This window comes from Nelumbo nucifera, chromosome 6 (assembly GCF_055504915.1).
Source record: "Nelumbo nucifera cultivar China Antique chromosome 6, China Antique-T2T, whole genome shotgun sequence".
NCBI classification, from domain to species: Eukaryota; Viridiplantae; Streptophyta; class Magnoliopsida; order Proteales; family Nelumbonaceae; genus Nelumbo; species Nelumbo nucifera.
Genome location: NC_142654.1, coordinates 44578077 through 44587905, shown reverse-complemented (window position 1 = coordinate 44587905; position 9829 = coordinate 44578077).

The window sequence follows — 9829 nt, the reverse complement described above, 5'->3', positions numbered from 1 at the left end:
TCGATTATTCTTTAGTTTGATCATCGTACTGGAACGAGCTATGCTTGGCGGGGTTTAGGCCTGAGCTGCTCACGCTTTTCATACTTTACCCCCATCGTTGAAATGGCTAAGTTTTTCTTGATGCCGAGGTGTTGGTTAGCTCGGTGCCTTAGCCCGTAAGCCGGGGGGTGACTTGTGGTCTGCCCTTGAAGTTCGCCCATGTCATGGAGACGACTGGGTCTTATTGCGCTGAGGTCATGTTAGCTCGGCATTTTGGCCCTTTGGCTCTGAGAGTGACTTATAGCCCACTCTTGGAGTTCGCCCATGTCGTAGAGGCGACTGGGTCCTATTGTGCCGCGGTCACATTAGCTCGGCACTTTGGCCCTTAGGCTCTAGGAGTGACTCGTAGCCTACTCAGTTGTCACAGATAATAATATCGCCTTAAGTTAACAATGTTTCATGCCCGAGGTACCTGTTTCCCTTCGAGAGTCTCGAGCTCGTACATTCCCTCCCTGAGCACTCGTTTCACTCGGTAAGGTCATTCCCAATTGGGCCCGAGCTTGCCAACGCCGGGCTCAGGTACCATAACTTTACGGAGGACCAGGTCGCCGATGCGGAGGTTCCGCTTCTTGACCCTGGTGTTATAGTACCGAGCTGCTCTCTGCTGGTAAGCTGCGGTCTTGATGTACGCGAGGTCCCTTACTTCATCGAGTAGATCGAGGTTGGTACACAGCTCATCTTCGTTCGTCTGGTCACTGTATGCTTCCAGTCGCAGCGTAGGTACTTCGATCTCTGCGGGGATAACTGGTTTGGTGCCGTAGGTGAGGTTGAAGGGAGTTTCTCCCGTGGCGGTCTTTTCCGTGGTTCGGTAAGCCCATAGAACACTGGGTAGTTCATCTGCCCACAACCCTTTAGCTCGGTCCAACCGTGCCTTCAGTCTGCAAAGGATGGCTCTGTTTGTGACCTTTGCCTGACCATTTGCTTGAGGGTGTGCAACAGAAGTAAAATTCTGTTGGATTCCCATGTCTTGGCACCAGTTCTGGAATTTGATGTCCTCGAACTGCTTGCCATTGTTAGAGATTAGTACCCGAGGTAACCCGAAGCGACAAACAATGTTCTTCCAAAAGAAGTTTTGGATGTTTCGAGCTATGATCGTTACAAGGGGTTCGACTTCTACCCACTTGGTGAAGTAATCCACTACTACCATTAAGAATTTCCTCTGGCCTGCTGCTGGCGGGAGCGGTCCAAATATGTTGATGCCCCATTGCGCGAAAGGCCACGGGCTGGTGAAATACTTGAGGTCGGCAGCAGGTTGGTGGTGAATATTGGCGTGCTTCTGGCATTTGTCACATTTTCTAACGAGCTCAATGGCATCTGCCTTCATTGTTGTTCAATAATACCCCTGTCGAAGTGCCTTTTGGGCGAGAGCCCTGCCCCCCAAGTGTCTTCCGCACAGACCCTCATGAGTGTCGTGGAGTACGAGCTCGGCTTTGGTAGGTCGCAAGCAACGCAGGTAGGGGAGCGTGTAGGATCTCCGGTATAACCGTTCGTCTATCATGACGTATTTGGCTGCCTGGTGCTGCACCCTTCTGGCTACATTGCGATCTGCAGGGAGGGTCCCGTGTAGCAAGAAGCTCGCAAGCGGGTCAATCTAGCTCGGCTCTGCTTGAACGACGGGAGCGACCTCCTCTGCCCCCCCGAGAATTCTAGGCCGAGGCAGGTCCTCTATGTACACGGTTCTCATGGTGATGTCGCTGGTGCTGGCTAATCTGGACAGGGCATCGGCCTCAGCGTTCTCCGACCTAGGGATTTGCCTGATGAAGTGTGACTAGAAGTTGAGCAAGGCCTCTCTGACTTTGGCTAAGTAGGCGACCATGGTCGGCTCACGAGCTTCGTACTCGCCAATGACCTGGTTGACCACGAGCTGCGAGTCGATGCAGATGACGATGTGCTTGGCTTTTACTTCTCTGGCTAAAGCTAGTCCAGCTATCAACGCCTTGTATTCTGCTTCATTGTTAGATGCCGCGAACTCGAAGCGTAGCGCGTACTCCAATTTCGTGCCACTTGGGCCATGCAGAACTATTCCGACTCCGCTGCCCTGTTGGTTTGAGGAGCCATCTACGTGAAGGATCCAGGGCTCCTCATCCCAGATCGCGTTTGGCCTAACTAGGAGAGATGCCACACTGGCTGCTACCTCACGGGGCTCGGACTGAACCGGCCTGGGAGCTTCGGGCTCACCCGAACTGGGGACCTCGTGCTCAACCGGCCTGGGAACTTCCGAGCTGAATGTGCACTCGGCGATGAAATCTGCCAAGGCTTGGGCCTTAATGGCAGTTCGCGACTTGTACTGGAGGTCGTACTCGCTGAGCTCAACGGCCCACTTCGTCAGCCAACCAGAGACCTCGGGCTTAAGTAAGACTTGCCTCAGAGGTTTGTTAGTGAGGACGGTAACAGTGTGAGCCTGGAAGTACGGGCGGAGCTTCCGAGCTGCAATTACCAGTGCGTATGCTAGCTTTTCTATCTCCGGGTATCTCGTCTCTGCACCCTGCAATACTTTTCTAACATAATAGATGGGTTGTTAGACCCGATCTACTTCCTTTATTAGTACCTAACTGACCACTTCGTCTTTCGCTGAGAGGTACAGTTCTAAAACATCGCCCTCCTCGGGCCGGGTTAAGATCGACACACTAGCGAGGTATTTCTTGAGCTCGTCAAACGCGAGCTGGTAGTCTTGGGTCCATTCGAACCCTTTGCTCTTAATTGCCTTAAAGAACGGCAGACGGCGGTTCGCCAACTTGGACATGAAGCGGCTCAGGGCGGCAATGCGACCATTCAACCTCAGAACCTCCTTCAACTTCCGGGGTAGTCTCATATCTAAGATGGCCTTAATCTTATCCAGGTTGGTCTCAATGCCGCGCCGGTTAACGATGTACCCTAGGTAACACCGAAGACACACTTGTTTGGATTCAACTTCATATTAAACTTACGCAAAATTTCAAAAACAGAATGCAAATCTTGAGTTAATTCATGCGAAAATTGGGTTTTGATGACCATGTCGTCTACATAACATTCTACTTTTCTACCAATTAATGGCTCAAACAATTTATTTACAAGCCTTTGAAAGGTCGCCCCTGCGTTTTTTCAACCCGAAGGGCATAACCTTGTAGCAGTATAGACCGAACTCTGTAATGAAGGCGGTCTTTTCTTCGTCCGTTGGGTTCATCTTGATTTGGTTATATCCTGAATAGGCGTCTAAGAAACTCAGCAACTCGTGCCCTGAGGTCGCGTCCACCAAGCGGTCGATTCTGGGGAGCGGAAAGCAGTCTTTTGGGCAGCTCGGTTTAGGTCGGTGTAGTCGATGCACATGCGCCACTTGCCGTTAGCCTTTTTTACCAGAATGGGGTTGGCTACCCAGCTCGGGTAATGGACTTCTCTTATGAAGTCAGCTGCGAGGAGCTTCGCGACCTCCTCGTCGACCGCTTTCCACCGCTCCGGGGCTAGGTTGCGTCTCTTCTGTCTAACGGGCCTAATTTCAGAATCAGTATTGAGCTGGTGAGTTATAAGGTCAGGGTCTATACCGGGCATCTCTGCCGCGGACCATGCAAAAATATCTACTTACCAGTTCGGATCGTAGAGGTTCCTAGATGGAGGCACCGATTTGAAGCGTCCGAGCTGGGTCTGCCGCCGAAGTCGGAACAATGACTGTTTCTTCCATGGGTGCAGCTTGTTCTTCGCCTTGCTCCGTAGGCCGCTCCAGTTCGAGGTCGTCGGCCACCTTTGTCTTTCCCTTTAGGGCGGTGACATAGCACTTGCGAGACTCGAGCTGGTCGCCCCACGCTACCCCCACACCGAAGTCTGTAGGGAACTTCATTGCCAAATGATAAGTGGACACCACCACCCATAGAACATGGGTGATCGGCCGGCCTATTATGGCATTGTATGGGGAGGGGGTCGCGATGTTATGGGCACGGGCGTAGGATCTCGTCACGGGTCGGTCCACGGGGAAAAAGCCCTGCTTTCCCTTGCGTGCAGACCCTATTGTGGAAAACCGAATGGGTGATTTGTCCAAGAGACCACCCGAACTCTCCTTACTCTTCTCTTGACTGGAAAACTGAATGCCTTTATTTCAACTCATAGCTCCTTAAATAGGAGATTACAAAAGGGGGTTCCTTGTTGGATTCGGCTAGGCTAGGGTAATCCAAATTAAATTCAAACTCCTAATTACCTACTTCTAAAGGTAACACAACTCTTACTTAAGATAAGATAAGGATAAGGGATAAGGGATAAGGGATAAGGGATAAGGAATGGTGAAGCTGGCGGCGAGTTGGTGAGCAAAGCTGATGTGGTAAGATAAGTGTGGACCCACCCTGATGAGCTGTCATGTGAGCCCCGCCCTACTGCTGCTGCCGGGCAGCGCGTGTCTCGCAGTGCTGCTGTCGTGCGGTGCGTGCTGTGCGCTACCGGGCAGTGCATGCTGCGCGCTACAGGGCAATGCATGCTGCGTGCTGCCAGGCGGTGCGTGCTGCGCACTGTCGGTGCACTGCTGTGCGGTGCTGCTGGGCGGTGCCTGCTGCTGTGCGGCCTGCGCGCTGCCGGGCGGTGCGTCCATAACATCACACCCCTCCTAGACTACGAGCTTGTTCTCAAGCTCGAATTGGGTGTCGAAAACACTGTCAGAGGAATCCTGGGTAGGTGGAATGACTTTGCCCTCTTGGATCGGGTTCCCATGGAGGGGGTTCATCCTGATCTTCCTCTTGTTTCACCAGGAGGTAGAGAAGTCTCTTGCACTTGTTCCCTGCGGTGTAGTGTTCATCGCAATTAAAACACTGCCCCTTCGCCCTGCGTTCTGCCATCTCAGCCCTGGACAAGTGCTTAATGGGGGGTGTAACGACGCTGCTCCCTGCACTGGATGCCAATCTGGTATTGGTGCTTGTCTGTGGCTTCCGTTCTTGGCTGGCTGCTGAGTATGGAGCCACTCCGACTGGTTCCGGGGATGCCCATGCTGATGGAGGCTGTCCCGTACTGACGGTTCCGTGGCTGAACTGTAGTCTGCGTTCGAAGGCGCGTGCTAGGTTCATGGCTGTGACCAGGTTGGTACGGTGTTGCATCTCCACGTCCACCCTTAGGGGTTCTGTTAGCCCCATGGTGAACATGTTGACTTGCTGATTTGCGCGAACCGAGGTTGCTCTGGTGAGAAGGGTTTGGAACTGGCGTTGGTATTCTGCCACGGTTCCAGTTTGCTTGAGGTTGACTAACTCGCCCAGTGGGTTGTTTGTCAACAGTGGTCCGAACCTGAGGAGACAATATGACTTGAACTGATCCCAACTAAGTCCTGGTTCCTCCTGTTCCACTCGGTAGAACCAGAGCTGCGCTTCGTCGGTCAGGTGGAACACGGCCAGACTGACCTTGTCCTTCTCCTCCGTGCACTGATTACGGAAGAATTGCTCACAGCGGTACAACCATCCTAGTGGGTCGCCGCTGCCTCTGTATTGTTATTGAATACAAATTCGGACAACATTGCATGGTTGTGTTGGTTCGAATTTTGGTCGGTCGTGCTGGGTTTGGTTTGTGCTCCGTTGTAACAGATTCTGTTATGAGAATTTTTTTAAGATGTTGAGAGTCATAATGGTGTATAATTTTCAAAACCAATAACGTATTATTTCTTAGGGTTTTTGAAGACTCTTCTGACTGAGTAATCATAGGTTATAAGAATAATAAACGCTTCGAAAAGCTAAACTTCATTTTTTGGTTTTTAATAATCTAGTGAGTGGCACAAAGACGTCTATTCGACCTGTGGAGAGTAGCTTGAATTCGTTCCTATAGGTTCTGTTTTGGCACTTATAATTCACAGTGAGTAGATTTAGCTTCTCTAGATCTGTTGGGTTCATCTAAGTTAAAGCAATGACATTAGGGTTTTTAATATGCTTGTTTGTCTTGTTGGTTGTTGTGATTATGTCAAGTTTTCACGTTGTGCGTTTCTCTTTCTTTAAAAGGCTTTGTTTGGATTGATCCACATTTATTGTCTTTGTTTTGATTTGAGCAGGTAGGTTTAACTTTTTGATGGACTTGAGTTTTATTTTCCAACTCCTCTAAATATGTTACGTTTGTTTAACTTAGAATATTTAGATTATCCAGCCAGTTGTATTAGTTATGTTGGATTGTTTAAATTAGATTATCAAGGTTAGAGTTGTAGAAATCTCTTTTCTTATTGGTTAAATTGATTATGTCAAGTTTTTTCTTAGATATGTTTCAGATTTGTTGGACAGGATTGTTTGGGTTGATCTATATTTGTTTAATTTTGCTTTGCGTAGGTCTGTTTATATTTTTTAAAGGTGTTGAGTTGATTTCCTAGTTTATCTTGGTATGCTGTGTTTGTTTCAGTTAGTAAAGGGAGTTTATTGTTCTAATAAGTTTTGTTAGTGTGTATAGATATGACTGATGGTTGGTTGGTTGGCAGTGGTTGGTTAGTATTGGATAGTGTTGTAGTTGGTTCTACCTAGGGTTGGCAAGAGTCTGTTTCTCGGGATTATCAAAATGGGCTTGATTTACCTTAGCTATATTCGATGTCTACCAAATGGTTTTATCTATATTGAGTTTGATTCATTTCTTTCAGGATAGTTTCGTTTGAATGTGAGTTATCTAAATTTGTCTGCATCTTGTTCCGGTTTTGTTGACTTTAATTTAGCTTTAGATCAGGCTGATTTGGATAGTCTTGGATTGTTTGGATTGATTTCAGCTACATTTTGATTTAATGGCTTCCTTCTGTCAATGCCTTGATAGATTTGGATGGATTTTGTTAAATAAAGTGGATTACTTCTTCCCAGGCTTCTGTAATATCAGTTACTGAATGACAGATTTGGACAAACTTGCATGGTTGTGTTGGTTCGAATTTGGGTTGCTATGCTGGGTTTGGTTTGTGCTCCGTTGTAAAGGATTATGTTGTGAGAATTTTTTTAAGAAGTTGAGTGTTATAGTTGTATATAATTTTGAAAATCAATAACGGATTATCCCTTCGGGTTTTTGAACACTCTTCTGATTGAGTAATTTGTAAGTGATAAGAAGAATAAAGACTTCGAAAAACAAAATCTTCTTTTTTGGTTTTTAGAAGTCTAGTGAGTTGTTTGTCACGAAGATGCCTATTCATCCTTTTGAGAGTACCATGAATCTGTTCCTATAGGTTATGTTTTGTCACTTAAAATTCCCAGTGAGTAGATTTAGCTTCTCTAGATTTGTTGGGTTCATCTATGTTAAAACAGTTACTTTAGCATTTTAATACACATGGTTCTCTTGTTGGTTGATGTGTTTATCTCAAGTTTTCACATCGTGTTTTTTTCTCATTCCTTAAACGGGTTTGTTTGGATTTGAGTTGATGGACTTGAGTTGATTTCCCAACTTCTCTAATTATGTTGGGTTTGTTTAACTTACAATAATTAGATTATCTAGCGAGTGGTATAAGTTATGTTGGTTTGTTTATGTTAGAATAGTGAGGTTAGAGTTGTAAAAATCTCTGTTCTTATAGGTTAAATTGATTATGTCATTTTTTTTTCGAAATGTTTTAGATTTTTTAGACGGGATTGTTTGGGTTGATCTAGGTTTATTCATTTAATTTTGCCTTGCGTAGGTCTGGTTATATTTTTTAAAGGTGTGGAGTTGATTTCCTAGATTATCCTTGGTTTGTTTTAGTTAGTAAAGGAAGTTTATTGTTCTAATAAGTTTTATTACTTTGTATAGATTTGACTGATGGTTGGTTGGTTGGACAAGGCTTGATTAGTATTGAATAATTTGTAGTTGGTTCTACCTAAGGTTGGCAAGAGTCTATTTCCTTGGATTTTAAAAATGGGTTTGATTTAACTTAGCTATATTCGAATTAATGATTTAATTTATGAACAACGGATTAGTTTTGGTCTCGAATAGGCTATACATGTCTTGTCCCAAATAATAACTGAAAATTTATTTATTTATTTTATTAAATTAAATTATTCATTTATTTGTTTTAATACATTAAGTAAATTATTCTCTATAAAGTTTTATTTATTTAATTCAACCTGTGACCAATATTTACGGTTGTCAATGATGCAAGTTTGGTTGGGGATAGCTTGGACTAGTCTTGCACAACCCACAAGTGAATATTTGTATATATTTTTTGTTAAAGTTAATTATTGATTTATCTATTTTATAAAATTAAGTAAATTATTATCCATAGATTTCTATTTACTTAATTTATTGAATTGTTTAATTAACTCATTAATTAATTATTTTTCTAACAAATTATTTCTCTCTCTCTCTCTCTCTCTCTCTCTCTCTCTCTCTCTTACGGAGACTATTTTTAGGGTAATTAATATGTTTAGTGAGGTGTGGGATATGATGTACCTGTCATGTCCCAATAATAAATGTAATTTTATTTATTTATTTTACTAAACCAAATTAATCATTAATTATTTTACAAAATTAACTAAATTGGTATCCATTGGTTCCTATTTATTTAATTTAATAAATTATTCAAGTAGTTAATAATCCATAGATTTCCCCCCCCCAACCCGAGCAAAATATTTAGGTTTATAAATTGGATAGGTACCGGTTGGGGTTAAACCTTTTCATTGGTTGGGCCACGTCTGGTTTGGGCTTTGCCTTTATATCAACAGAACTTATTAAGGTCCAAGTCTAAGCCAAGGCCAACCATCAATCCTAGATTTTGAGCCTGTGCCGGACCATCATATAAAGCTCGGATTGCGATAAGGAAATTTTTGTTCTTTGTCTCTTTCTCATTTTCTAGAAATCTCTCTTCCATATTTGTTGCTAACATGTAACTATTTACAATGATTCCATTAATAAAGAGCTAACTACTCTCTCTTTTTTTTTCCTAATTATTTATATACTTATTTTAAAAAGTTAAAAGATTTTATTGATTTAATTTACTAGATTATTTAATTATATCCCTCTCTATCTTACTGCTCGGTGTTCAATATTTAAGGGTTGTCAACAGGTGGGGTTTGGTGTAGGTAGCTTGGATATTTATTTATTTTATTAAATTAAATTATTCAATTATATATTTTAAAAAATTATTATCCATAGATTTCTATTTATTTAAATAACTAATTGACTTCATTAATTAATAATTTATTAACAAGTTAAGGAGATTGGAATTAAACTTGTTCACAGGCAGTGCCAAGTTTGAGTTGGACTTTGTCTTTATTCAATAGACCTATCTATTGAGCCGAGCCCGGCGAGGATAGTGTTATTGTTTATTACTCCCTTATTTCCTCACCAATTTATTTATATATTTAATTTAGTAAGTTAATAATTTTTATTTATTTAATTTTCTAAACGATTTAATTTTATCAAAAATTTATTTCAATATATCTCTCTGTCCCCGAGTCTAATATTTTGGGTTATCAATGGGTTGGGCTTGGTTTTAGATAGTTTGGAGATTTATTTATTAATTTTCTAAATGAATTGAGTCATTATATATAGATTTTATTTTTTAGTTTAATAAATTAATTAATAATTTAATTTCTCTTTCTCTGCATCCTTATTTTTTGGGTTATCAACGAGTTAGGTCTAGTGTGGTATATAGCATGTACCTGTCTCGTCCCAATAATTAATGAATTTTTTTTTATTCTTTTGTATTACTAAACTAAATTATTTGTTTATATATTTAAATATATTATTTTAACTATTATGTATAAATTTTTATTTATTTGATACAACCCGACACACAATAATAAATGAGTATTTAGTTATTTTGTTAAATTAAATTGTTGATTTGTTTATTTTACAAAATTAAATAAAATATTATCCATAGATTTCTATTTTTTAATTTATTAAATTATTCAAGTAAATAATAATTTTT